Source organism: Schistocerca cancellata, chromosome 11 (genome assembly GCF_023864275.1).
Source record: "Schistocerca cancellata isolate TAMUIC-IGC-003103 chromosome 11, iqSchCanc2.1, whole genome shotgun sequence".
NCBI classification, from domain to species: domain Eukaryota; kingdom Metazoa; phylum Arthropoda; class Insecta; order Orthoptera; family Acrididae; genus Schistocerca; species Schistocerca cancellata.
In genome coordinates, this window is record NC_064636.1 from 169,062,951 (window position 1) to 169,075,443 (window position 12,493).

The following is a 12,493-nucleotide window of genomic DNA, read 5'->3' on the forward strand; positions in this document are numbered from 1 at the left end:
TAGATGGGTAGATCACATAACTAATGAGGAAGTATTGAATAGGATTGGGGAGAAGAGAAGTTTGTGGCAAAATTTGACCAGAAGAAGGGACCGCATGGTAGGACATGTTCTGAGGCATCAAGGGATCACCAATTTAGTATTGGAGGGCAGCGTGGAGGGTAAAAATCGTAGGGGGAGACCAAGAGATGTATACACTAAGCAGATTCGGAAGGATGTAGGTTGCAGTAGGTACTGGGAGATGAAGAAGCTTGCACAGGACAGAGTAGCATGGAGAGCTGCATCAAACCAGTCTCAGGACTGAAGACCACAACAGCAACATCCTATGAAAACCTTGAGTTCATACTGTGGTGCTGTGAAGATTAAAAAAGTAGTTTTTCACAATTATCAAATGACAGATGGAATTTGTCAGATTCCGCTAATTATGATTGCATTGTTAACTGTTGATTCACAGGCGCTTTTCTGTCGCTAGTTGTAAGTGTTATTTGAATGTTAGAGCTGGAAGAATAGAAACATCAAATTTTCGCCATATGGAATGTTCGAATTCACCCTAAGTCTTCACGTTTCGAACAAGGGCAGAATATCCGTCAGGAAATCTGACAACAATAAGCCAGGCCATGCCTGTCTTCTGGTGGACGTGCCAATGACAGTGATCTCAATAATATTGTACAGCAAATATACATTGCCAACACAACAACAGGAGAAGTTCCAAAACTGTGAATCGCGTCTGGTGAATACGCTTTCAAGGTTTCTGTCCGATTAAGTCAGTAAAACACAAATAATTTCCGCTGTTATTAATTTATGACATTTAGTTTGCATTCAGTGCATCGATGTATTATAAGTAATTGCACTCTAGCCCCTAAACCTAGTTACAGAAATGCGAATAAGACTCATTGACATATAAAGAGGATCTTGCCAGCCCCAACTTTGAAACGAAGCTATAGTCACTTCCGAGGTCACTCACAGAACACATCAGCTGGTATCCTTCCTGGCAGTATAACTGAAACTTGGCAACAGCGCAGCATATGTTTGGCAACTCTGTGACCGACGAGTTACTTCCTTGATGGCACAGAACTCTCCTGCTAAATTCACTTGATATTATCGTGTCATTTCAATTTAATACTGAGTGATTTTTGCTTGAGACGTGACATAAGGATATCAGTTAATCCTTTTGAGCCCACGAAAGCCGTTCCACATGAGAAATACAACTACTGTCACCTCATATGTTGCGGTTTATCTGCCATAGCGCTTACTGGGTCAATAAGTAAGTGGAAGACACCGCACCTATTCGCTAGCTCGTAGGGAACGAGCTTGCCTGTCAGGTGCATGATGCCTCTGTTCGCCTTTCGAGCCTCGCCGAAAGCTAGATTTTTAATTGTTTTGTAGCAGAGCTACAAGCAGGCAGATACAAATTCAATGAGGGAATCTTAAGACAACGCTCTAGCAAAATTCGTCTTGCTTCTTGTAATAACCCTTAGTGTCAAAGCGAAAACCTTGAGGTACTGCTAAATTGATAATGCCACGTTTTTGTTTTCTGACATATTTTTTGTTGTTGTGAATACGTAATTTTATTTTCATAGTACTTGCGAAGCAAATCATGTGAAGTAACACTTCAACAACTTATTGGGAAGGTGGAAAAAGCACTACCCTTTCTGGGTGCTCTCTGTCTCTTCCTGGATGTCTAGTAATACGACCTTCGAGTAAATGGTTAGAGATGAAGAACCTAGTGGTGAATGAACTCATAGATGAGCTGAATGTGGGAGATTACTCTTGAAAAGAATCATTAGACGATCTATTCACAGTAAGACTTAGAAAATTTGCTAGTACTGTTAAACCTATGTGCACTGAACATTGTGAAAAAGTATTTAAAGACGAGCCCCACGAAAATTGGTGTAGTATTATTTATGGGGAAGCATGTCCAGCACACATACTGAAAAATTATGTTTCTTGATGAAACTTTAGAGAGGGTTGTAGTGTATCTAGAGGTAGCCCTGGATGGAAAACTATTATGAACACCTCACATAAAGAATATGTTCCATTGCGAAAGATAATATTATAAGCACTAGAAGCTGCTGTAGGGTAAACCGGGGTCTAAACCCAGTACATACTGAATATACATCCCTGCAAAAAGACCAATGATAATTTATTGACCGATAATATGAACAAAGTCGAACAGAAGGTGGCTGCTAGGGAGTCTGGCAAAGTGCAGAGACTGGCCTGCTTTCACAAACAGATGGAATTAGCAGGACATCCACTCTTGGAATGGATATTATGCTAGACATGCCAGCCTTACACCTGTGGCTTAAAATGGAGGCAGCGGCAGGGACATAAAGAATAAAAATTGGAAATAACTGGATATAGTTAGAATATACGGAATCCCAAATCAGTAAGACGATGGCTGGGGAATTGCCGACTAACTACACAATCACTTCTAGCTGTTTCAATAAACTTTGCCATGTAACAGTTGGAAGCAGGGAGCAGTGGAAAAACGAACCACAACACCGTGCAGGAGACATAATATAGTGGTTTACTGACAGGTCGAAAACAAATGAAAGTACCAGGTCTGGGGTATTGCCTAGAGTCTCTTTAGTGAAGATGGCCACTTTTTTTTCTGTCAGCATGTGCACGGAGGAAAATTAGAGTAGACCATACAAAAATTGTAGCATCTACTTTTATTCAGACAGCCAAGCAGCTCTGAAATCTGTATCAGCCCCTGCAACTAGATCGAAGGCTGTTGCAGAATGCCATGAGGCATTTTCTTTTGAACATGTCCGAAAGAACAGACACCACACATATATAGGAGGAATAGTACATATTTTAACAGGTGGTAGTACAGACGAAAAAAATTCCATATAAGTGCGTCCACTTTTTATTGACTACAGAAATACAGCTGTTAGTACGTAACGCTAACAAACTTAAAACAAAGGCAAAGGAGGACATTCACAGTTGATTTTCAAAAATTCACCAACCAACTTCAATGCACATTTGACTTCTCTTGATAACACAATGTGTAGCCTTACTGAGGTCGTCTTTGCGTTCTTTTATGAGGGCTGCACTATTCATAACCTGAACGATCAAATCGGCTCTTGGATTTACTTTTTATTTGTAGACTTCGCCTTTAACCATCCCCGCAGGCAAAAATCCAATGAGATAAGGTCCGAGGACCTTGAAGGCCAAGAAAAGAGCCCATATCTAATGATCCACCTTCCGGGAAATGTTAGGTTTGGATAATGTGTCACCTGCCTACTAGAATGTGCAGGAGCCCCAACATGCTGGAGGAACATACGCATTCTTGTAGCCAAATGAACCTGCATCTCGGTTCTTACAATAGTGCAACAGGTGTGCACTGGTTGGATGTAACTGAAGAGAGACTCCAACTCGGCTTGAGGTTAAGGGCGAATCCCAAGCGCATGGCCACGAACAATTGGGAGCGGAAACTTAATGTCATCGGAACCTTGTTGAAGGACCATGACATGCGATTGTTAGGCCGACTGCAGAAAGTTCACTTTATAAATACATACATACTTAGCAAAATATATCATGTCGCAGCAGTCTTACCGATACTGCAGGTCACTGCACATAAAATATTAGCTGTAGCCTCTTGGTATGTGTGGAAACAAAATATCTTCAAAGTATCCCTCCACACGGCGGCTTTGCAGAGGCAAAATGGAGGACTTGGAATTAAAGACGTGCTTTTAAACTAATACATGCCACTAAGACAGGCACCATGAAACTTCTGTTCCTCTCGTTAGATCCTGGGGATAGGAACGCTCCTGTTAATGCATGCCAGCCTAGATTACGTCCGAAAGCACAATGGTGATTGGAGCTGTATAAGACTTCCACCAGCACAAACCAACACTAGAACCGTCTATGATTATATTACCACATATTGTCTTCACAAACCAATTCCGGTAAACGAACCTACAAAAAAACTGGAGGAACCTCTGGAAAAATATCAACAGTAAAATTCTACCAACTACAGTCAGTGCCGTATGGTGTGACGTTGTAAACGAAACCATACCCTCAGCGGAACGATTATGGAAAATCAAATTGAGACCATCTCCATATTACGACAAATGTCGGCTTGTAGAAACTGTAGCGCACATCATCTTATGTGAAAACAGAATCAGAATTTGGAACTGGACTAGAAAGACATTAGCGCTGTCAACAGAACCGCAGAAAGTCATATACCGATAACTGAAGCTTTACAACCCGACTGGAAATGTTACCCGCCCGCAAAGAATAACAGTTATTTGTGGCTTCTGGGACAGTTTGTGTTTTACGTCGTAACAAACAGAACTTAGAGGGTACATGTTTTATATTGCAGAAGAACATTTTACGCTGAAGAAGAATAACAAATATAAGGAATCGTTTCAATTTTTTTAATCTATTGCTTTATGTGGACTACGAAGAGGTGAACAGTTTTTTTGATTAGAAGCAGAATACTGTCCTTTCACATTTTTTTTATTCCTGGAATATTCTTTTACGTTGGTTCTAAAATCAGAACTGTTCTAATTTGGCAAAACCACTCTGGCTCGGAAATTTTTTTCATTTGTGGAAAAATATATGGCTTCCTTACAGACCTCATATGCATCCAGTGCAAAATAACTTAAATTGTGAATATATTTCTGAATGAATGTTTGTTATGTATTTTTCTGTCACCCTTTTCACTGTTATAAGTTATGTTCTACAAGGAACACACGCCATTGGAGACGGCAATCAGTAATTTATTTTACCTTAATTACTACTTCAATTTTTTCCACAATTTAAAGGTATACATGGGTGAAAACATGGAATACATGGGAATAATGCAGCTGCTCAGTGATAGGTATGGGGGAGCCATTGAGGCCAGGCCTCGGATCTTCGACCCCTGCCCTCTTTGCCTCCGCCTACCTGGTGCTGAAAGTCTCCTCAAACTTTAAAAAAAAAAATAATAATAGTGCAGTGATCAGCATGTCTGTCTAGTAAGCAGGAGGTCCAGGTTCGAAGCCCAGTCGGTCACAAATATTCATCTGCCATCTTAGCTGTATTTCAACGCGCTGTGACGGTGTGGACGTCGGTCCTTCGATATTTAAGATGCAATTGTTTTTAAAGGCAATAGAGGTGATTTGCGAACATTTGTCTTGCCATCAGAGTAACGGGACTTCAACGGCATCCAACCCTTAGTCATTGCTTTGTGCCAGCGCTAAGCAATGTCATATATATGCGAATCAGATTGTAGTTAATACTTAGTCAAATAACGAATGGTCAGTATACAAGTATGCCGGCCGGGGTGGCCGAGCTGTTCTATGCACTACAGTCTGGAACCACGCACCACTACAGACGCAGGTTCGAATTCTGTCTCGGGCATGGATGTGTCTGATGTCATTAGGTTAGTTAGGTTTAAGTAGTTCCAAGTTCTAGTGGACTGATGACCTCAGAAGTAAGTCCCATAGTGCTCAGAGCCATTTGAACCATTTATGAAGTATACAAGTACTTACGAACAGTAAAAGCAGAATTGCAGCGAACTGATCCCTTAACCAAGTGCAACACAGAATACCTGTGTTATGAGTCATTCCAGCTGCACAGCTGAGGGTAATATTTGTTAAGCAATTGACTGCAGAATTAATGTAATACCTGCACGATTAACTCTGTAGTCATACTGTATCATTAGCAGCCCGCGAATGGAGTAATATGTTCGTTAAATCGGATTACTCTGGCTGAGGCCAAATAAAGAGAAGCGACGACGCCACAACACTATCTTTACTTAAGTAGGTAGTCAGCGCTAAATTATGTGTGCCACCATTAACGTTACTGTAAGCAGTTCGACAGCATAACACCACCACAACTACTGACAACATGAGCCATATCATCACGCAGTTGTAACTCGCAGTGATTACGTTTGTTGATGTTTGTCAAGAATAGCAGAAAGCGCCTCCGAAGTTCCATTTGCATTATGCCTAGGACGGAGAGAACCATAAATAACAGTAATAGGTCACCCAGCGAAGAGAAGTGTTGTGGATTGGCAAGAGAACCAACACGGTTTTGAGAGGAAGCCGAAAGGCACGCGTTTTAGCTCATGCAGGCTGGCGTGAGGTCTGGAACAGGAAAAGGAAATTAGACTAGCAAAAAAGGACGTAGCTGTGGAATACTTAACTTTAATCCATAAATGGTGGACATCGCTCTTGATGGTACGTTTTACAGCATCAATGGTAACTGGTAATGGCGCCTTGCTAGGTCGTAGCAAATTATGTAGCTAAAGGCTATGTTCACTATTGTCTCGGCAAATGAAAGCGTACTTTATCAGTGAACCATCGCTAGCAAAGTCGGCTGTACAACTGGTGCGAGTGCTAGGAAGTCTCTCTAGACCTGCCGTGTTGGTGTGCTCGGTCTGCAATCACTGATAGTGGCGACACGCGGGTCCGACGTATACTAACGGACCGCGGACGATTCAAAGGCTACCACCTAGCAAGTGTGGTGTCTGGTGGTGACACCACAAGAAGAGTCCACGTATTGTCTCAAATTCTTGCAGTTTGATATTAATGCAGTTCCCGTTAGTTTCACGCTAACAGGTTCTTTTGGCTATCGGAATACTCATATGGGAATTACAAAAGTGTAATTGCTAGAACGCTCAACTACCTTAATAACACCTCATTATGGATTGAATATGACATGGAAAGCAACGTTAATTAAACGTTTCCATCCATCTCCTGACGTCTTACTGAATGAAGTCTGTTTTGCATGCACAGTAGTGTTGCATGCCTCATCGACTCTGTGAAGTGTTATGGCAGCTGGCAGTCATTGCTGAATACAGACATTTGCAAATATCCCCACTACTTTAGGGGAAATCGTCTCTGTTGCATTTTTTCCATACCGTAATTAGCACAATAACATAAGGCTTGTTCTGCTGAAGAACTTGATGCCCACAAGTCCTTAAATAAGAATCTCCTAGCGGGAGTAATGCATTAAAGGAGACGGGCAAAAGAATGCACAGCTCCCTGCTTTTTGCGTTTCCGATAGCGCCTACGATAAGAATCTGATGTCATACATAGACTTACTAAGGTGTCATATTATTCTTCACAACTTTACACTGTTTATATTTTTAGTTCATACTAAAACAAAAGTTATGATATGAGAAGAGGAAATAGCTGATATGCTTCTCAGGAACTTTAGTTTTTCGTGTTTTTTTCTCGCTTCATACTAAAACAAGGGCATTACTATGAGAAGAGGAAATGAAATATACGCTTCCAAGACATAATATTTCCTTGTGTGCTACTACTGCATACATGAAAGCCCTGCAATTAGTTTTTGTATGTTGGATAAATTTTGATATCACCTCACATACCTTTGTGAGAAGGTTCCTATTTTCTTGGGATTCAAATAGAGTGGACATTTCATCACTGGTTAATATTCTGATAAATAATAACATGATACCCGTTGCAACTGCTCGATGGTACCTGTGAGTAGAGTCTCACGTTGGTTACTATAAGAACACGCAGTCAGAGCCAAGGTGATTTCTTTCTGTTTATGGGGAAGCGTCTGCTGCAGGGTCCACGGTCAGCCAACATAAACAAATCACGGCGGCATTGGGCACTGCTAATCGCTGCACTTGTCGCGAGCCTCGACAACAAGAACGCACTGTCTCTGCTAACGATACTATGGAGTTAATACATCTTACTTAACGTAACGTAATATGCAGGTCGTGGGTTGGGTGAAAATTCAGTTTGTAACTTCCCATCGCATTAAAATACTTTACAGTCATATTTGATGCAATATTTATTGTTGGTTGTCTCTCTAATGTTAATAGTATTGATTCAGATGGTGCGTGAACACGAAAACAAAAACACACACACACACACACACACACACACACACACACACACACACACACACTCTCTCTCTCTCTCTCTCTCTCTCTCTCTCTCTCTCTCTCTCTCTCTAAATGGATGTGTATCTAAACAGCTGTGACAAAGCAAAGCTTGACCGACTATCAGATAATTGTCCACATGGGTTTTGTGGACGAGTATACTTTTAATAACCAACCCACCCACGATCGTTACGTACGATTTCTCAAAGGCGTAGGGGCATTGATTTCATTAAGTCGTCGACAGTGTAGCGTGATGGTTTACTTCCCACCATAAGTTTTGTATATTCGTCCAAAGGTCGCTTGCATTTGTAGGTCCACATGGCAATGACCTTGTTACCTCTGCCCACACATTCTCTATCTGGTTGATGTACGGTGATTGTGGAACAAAGGGCAACAGCTTTATCCTCTCTTGGCCCTGAAACCAATCTCGCACTGCTCTGCTATGATGGATGGGGCTCTGCTCCTGTAAATAAACTGTTATCTCGTTCGTTCATATATTTATATTTAAATAACATATTAGTAACAAGCACATTGTATTATTATTTTCCTTCAGTGTTTAAGAATTCAGGCCCTGTCATAAATAAGTGATCTAGATTCAACCGTCCGATTAAGAATGTGGTTTACCCAGTGTATCAAATGATGAGAGTCGTATTCTGATATCCACATTAAGCCTGACTGGCTGAATCCGATTAGAACGATCTGGTATCGAAATGAAATTACAGAAATCGGATAATTTGAACGTCTGTATTGCAACAATGCTGCGCACATAAATTCCTATGATGGAGTAACAGGTAGCAACTGCCCAAGAAAAAGTGAGAAATATATCTACTAGCAGCAATGTAACGTAATTATAACCCATATTTATGTGATGGAAATACTGAGTCGAACAATTCACATCTATTTCAGTGGTTGGAAGATGCACCATACCGGATTTGTTGATGAGATAATGACAATAATAACAATAACAATAATAATCCCGTGGGGCCGATAGGGGAAACCCTCCCCCATATGGGTGGCACTGAGGAAATCAAATACTTGGGGTGAACCAAATACCAACACAATCCTCAATGACTACTCAATCTGTTGAACTCCAACTCGACACATGCCTGAGTGAAAACCACCACTACTCTGGTCACCGTCTTGTTAGCTCAATGAGCTCGGCCGAAAATATTTGCTTCCAAAGACTTCAACACCCTCTGGTCCTGTCCGGTCGTGGAATCACCCAAGCCAAACCAATGAAACGCAAGCAAACATGAACTGTGCAAACTGTCGACAGGCGGAATTTGTAATTTCAGATTCTGGGGAGGCCAGGTTAGCACGGCAGAGAATATTGAAGACCTCTTGTAAATTTCCCTACAAGCAGAAAACATATATTTGAAAACTACACGCCGCGCGGGATTAGCCGAGCGGTCTCAGACGCAGCAGTCATGGACTGTTCGGCTGGTCCCGGCGTATGTTCGAGTCCTCCCTCGGGCATGGGTGTGTGTATGTTTGTCCTTAGGATAATTTAGGTTAAGTAGTGTGGAAGCTTAGGGGCTGATGACCTTAGCAGTTAAGTCCCATAAAATTTCACACATATAAGAACCTTTTTTTTATGACAAATCATCTATACATTGATACAAATACGAAAAATAAATAATCTCACATAATAAATCGACCGAAAAAAAATTCTCATCGTTGCTCTTCAAGAATCATGACTAACTGACAATGAAACATCGCATTACGGAAACCACTGCATCTTCAAGAGCAAAATGCAACCAAAGGTCGCGAAAGGCGTACCAATCTTCGGCAATGTTTTTCTCGAACACAAATCTATCATCAACTCTGTCAAAGAAATCACTCCCACCAACAATAGTCTTATGACTATTCTCATTCAGAGCCCCAGTAAAAAATAAACACTCATCAATGCACATGCCCCACCAACATCGAAAATAAGAAAAACAACAATTCTACTAATTCGTATTAAAATAGGCTCAATCGTCTTACAGATACATAATGCTTTATTAAGATAGATTGTCGTCTTTGTGTTTCCGTAGTAAGCTGAATTGACGGTTGATCGATCTAGAGCGGTAAAGGTAAAATTTTACGAATATATGACAAGAGGGACAAGTGCTTGAGAGAGGACTTCCCTATCAATACAAGTGTCCGAGAGAGGACTTCCCTATCAATACAAGTGCCCGAGAGAGGACTTCCCTATCAATACAAGTGCCCGAGATACGACTTCCCTATCAATACAAGTGCCCGAGAGACGACTTCCCTATCAATACAAGTGCCCGAGAGACGACTTCCCTATAAATACAAGTGCCTCAGACACGACTTCCCTATAAATACAAGTGCCTCAGAGACGACTTCCCTATAAATACAAGTGCCTCAGAGACGACTTCCCTATCAATACAAGTGCCCGAGAGACGACTTCCCTATCAATACAAGTGCCCGAGAGACGACTTCCCTATCAATACAAGTGCCCGAGAGACGACTTCCCTGTCAATACAAGTGCCTCAGAGACGACTTCCCTATAAATACAAGTGCCTCAGAGACGACTTCCCTATAAATACAAGTGCCTCAGAGACGACTTCCCTATAAATACAAGTGCCTCAGAGACGACTTCCCTATAAATACAAGTGCCTCAGACACGACTTCCCTATAAATACAAGTGCCTCAGAGACGACTTCCCTATAAATACAAGTGCCTCAGAGACGACTATCCTATCAATCTCCTGGATAGTTTTGTTTCTCAGATCAACAGAGTCAGTTATCATGCAGTAGCACAGGTGATGTAGTTTTGTTGCTCGACTTACTTACACTGCGACCGAAAGGTGTCTCAGTTGTTGACAACAAATTCCAGGTGTGTTACACACATCCCTTGGGGCAGAACTCGTAGTCCAAAACACACTTATGGAGCTATCAAACGTAAAATATTATGTTCACACTACTCTTTGCTCTAGTCTACGTCTTTTGGTGGGGCTCAGTCTTTCATTTCTTCTTAGGAAGTTAACGATAAAGGCATCATAACACGTCACCAGTAACAGTACTGCAAAGGAATGCTCAATGAGCGACCTGATGACGTTCAATAATAGTCACTCCGTTGATTTTTGTTGTTTCGAATTAGAGCATGCAATACCCCTACACCAGACTTCTGAACTTTGCCTGCTGAATGCAAATGTCGCATGATGGTAAAATGTCACATATATCAGTAGTCGAGATTTCCTTAATGTGGAAAATCATTCATGCCAGAACGATCTTTGTTGAAACAAGAATATCTTTTTCTGGCGTATTTTTCCCAAAAGCACTCGCTCCACGCACAGTTCAAATCTTTCTAGCTGCCTCCTCTACATTCACCCCTCTGTTATACCAAAGTAAACGTTGTGTTGCAGATGTTACACCTTTTTCCACTTGCGACTCAATTTTACAATGCTTAACTGCAAGATGATAACTAGAACTTCAAATGCGAAAATGTGATTGATACGTACACTGACAGCATGGCGCCGCCTTCACATGGGCGGCGCCGAATTTCAGGCAGCGGGTGGCGGGTGGCGTCTGGCCGGTAGCCGCTGCAGCGCGAGGAAACGCTTGAGCGTAAGTTGTTCTGATCGCGACGCAGCCACGAGCTGTCCAGCGGAATTGTTTCTGGAATACTTGTTATTGCGGGTGGGTAGAATGTTAAGCGAATTGTCTTCGATGTTCAATCAAACTCATAACTTTAGACCGAAATGTGGTTTAAAAAAAAAAAACAGTTGAACGCGAACATGCGACTCTAAGTTTAGAATGCACAACGATTACCGCAAGACCATGGGCTCACTCCAGCCATATCAACTCGGAAGTAGACAACACTTCCTCATAACACTTCCGCATCTTACAGTGTTGCCAGATTGTGCAGATGGCCGGACAGAGTTGTCAGGGGCGGTCAGTTTTATTGGCCACCTTAAGTGAACGACTCGGACTTAGTCTCTGTGGTGGACGGCCGGCTGTCAGTTTTTATGTCTAAGACTGTACATTACAGTGACACGTTATCTCTCCATCCAGTTTTGATATGAACTAGACCATATGTACTATGGCCGTGTAATATAACACCATTTCTTAATTGTGGTTATGCATCTGCCATTATTGAAATGTGTGTGCATAATTAAAGCGAGTTATTCTCACAAGACCTGGTGGTAGTGAGCAGTATTACACAAGGTTAAAGTGTGAGTGGACATCATTTTGATGCCACCCCAGAATATATGAGTCAATCCAGAGATGTACCATTTTGCTGTTAGACAAGCCTATGGTGCTGGCACATCATAATGATTATGCTAGCCTCCTTTAATCTGGCTATCTGCTAATAGATGCATGTGAAAAGTCATTAGTTCTTACCCACCACTGATCGGTCATGATACACAGTCATCCTGTAGTCATATCTAATTGCAGTTATTTTCTTAACCCTTCCGTTATTTCTGCCCCTACTACAGTGTCTGTGAATCTTTTCTTCTTCCTCCTCCTCCAAGGAGGAATTGATCTGAGCTCATCTGGGCCATGTCACTCTCATAGTACCAGTTCTATCTCAGTATTCCAGCCAATACTACAGAGGTATCACTCCTGCCTTGTTGCAATGTCTGTTTTATATTCTTCAAAGACTTACTGCATGGTATGAGCCACCTCTCAAGTGGTTAGT

The 12,493-nt window shown here is 41.6% G+C and overlaps 1 protein-coding gene across 1 annotated transcript in view; it reads right to left on the reverse strand.

The window, feature by feature from the left end:
• Positions 1-12,493, reverse strand: part of LOC126108968 (zinc finger protein 737-like) — a 185,273-nt gene that overhangs the window by 20,664 nt on the left and 152,116 nt on the right. The gene's annotated exons all lie outside the window — the stretch shown is intronic.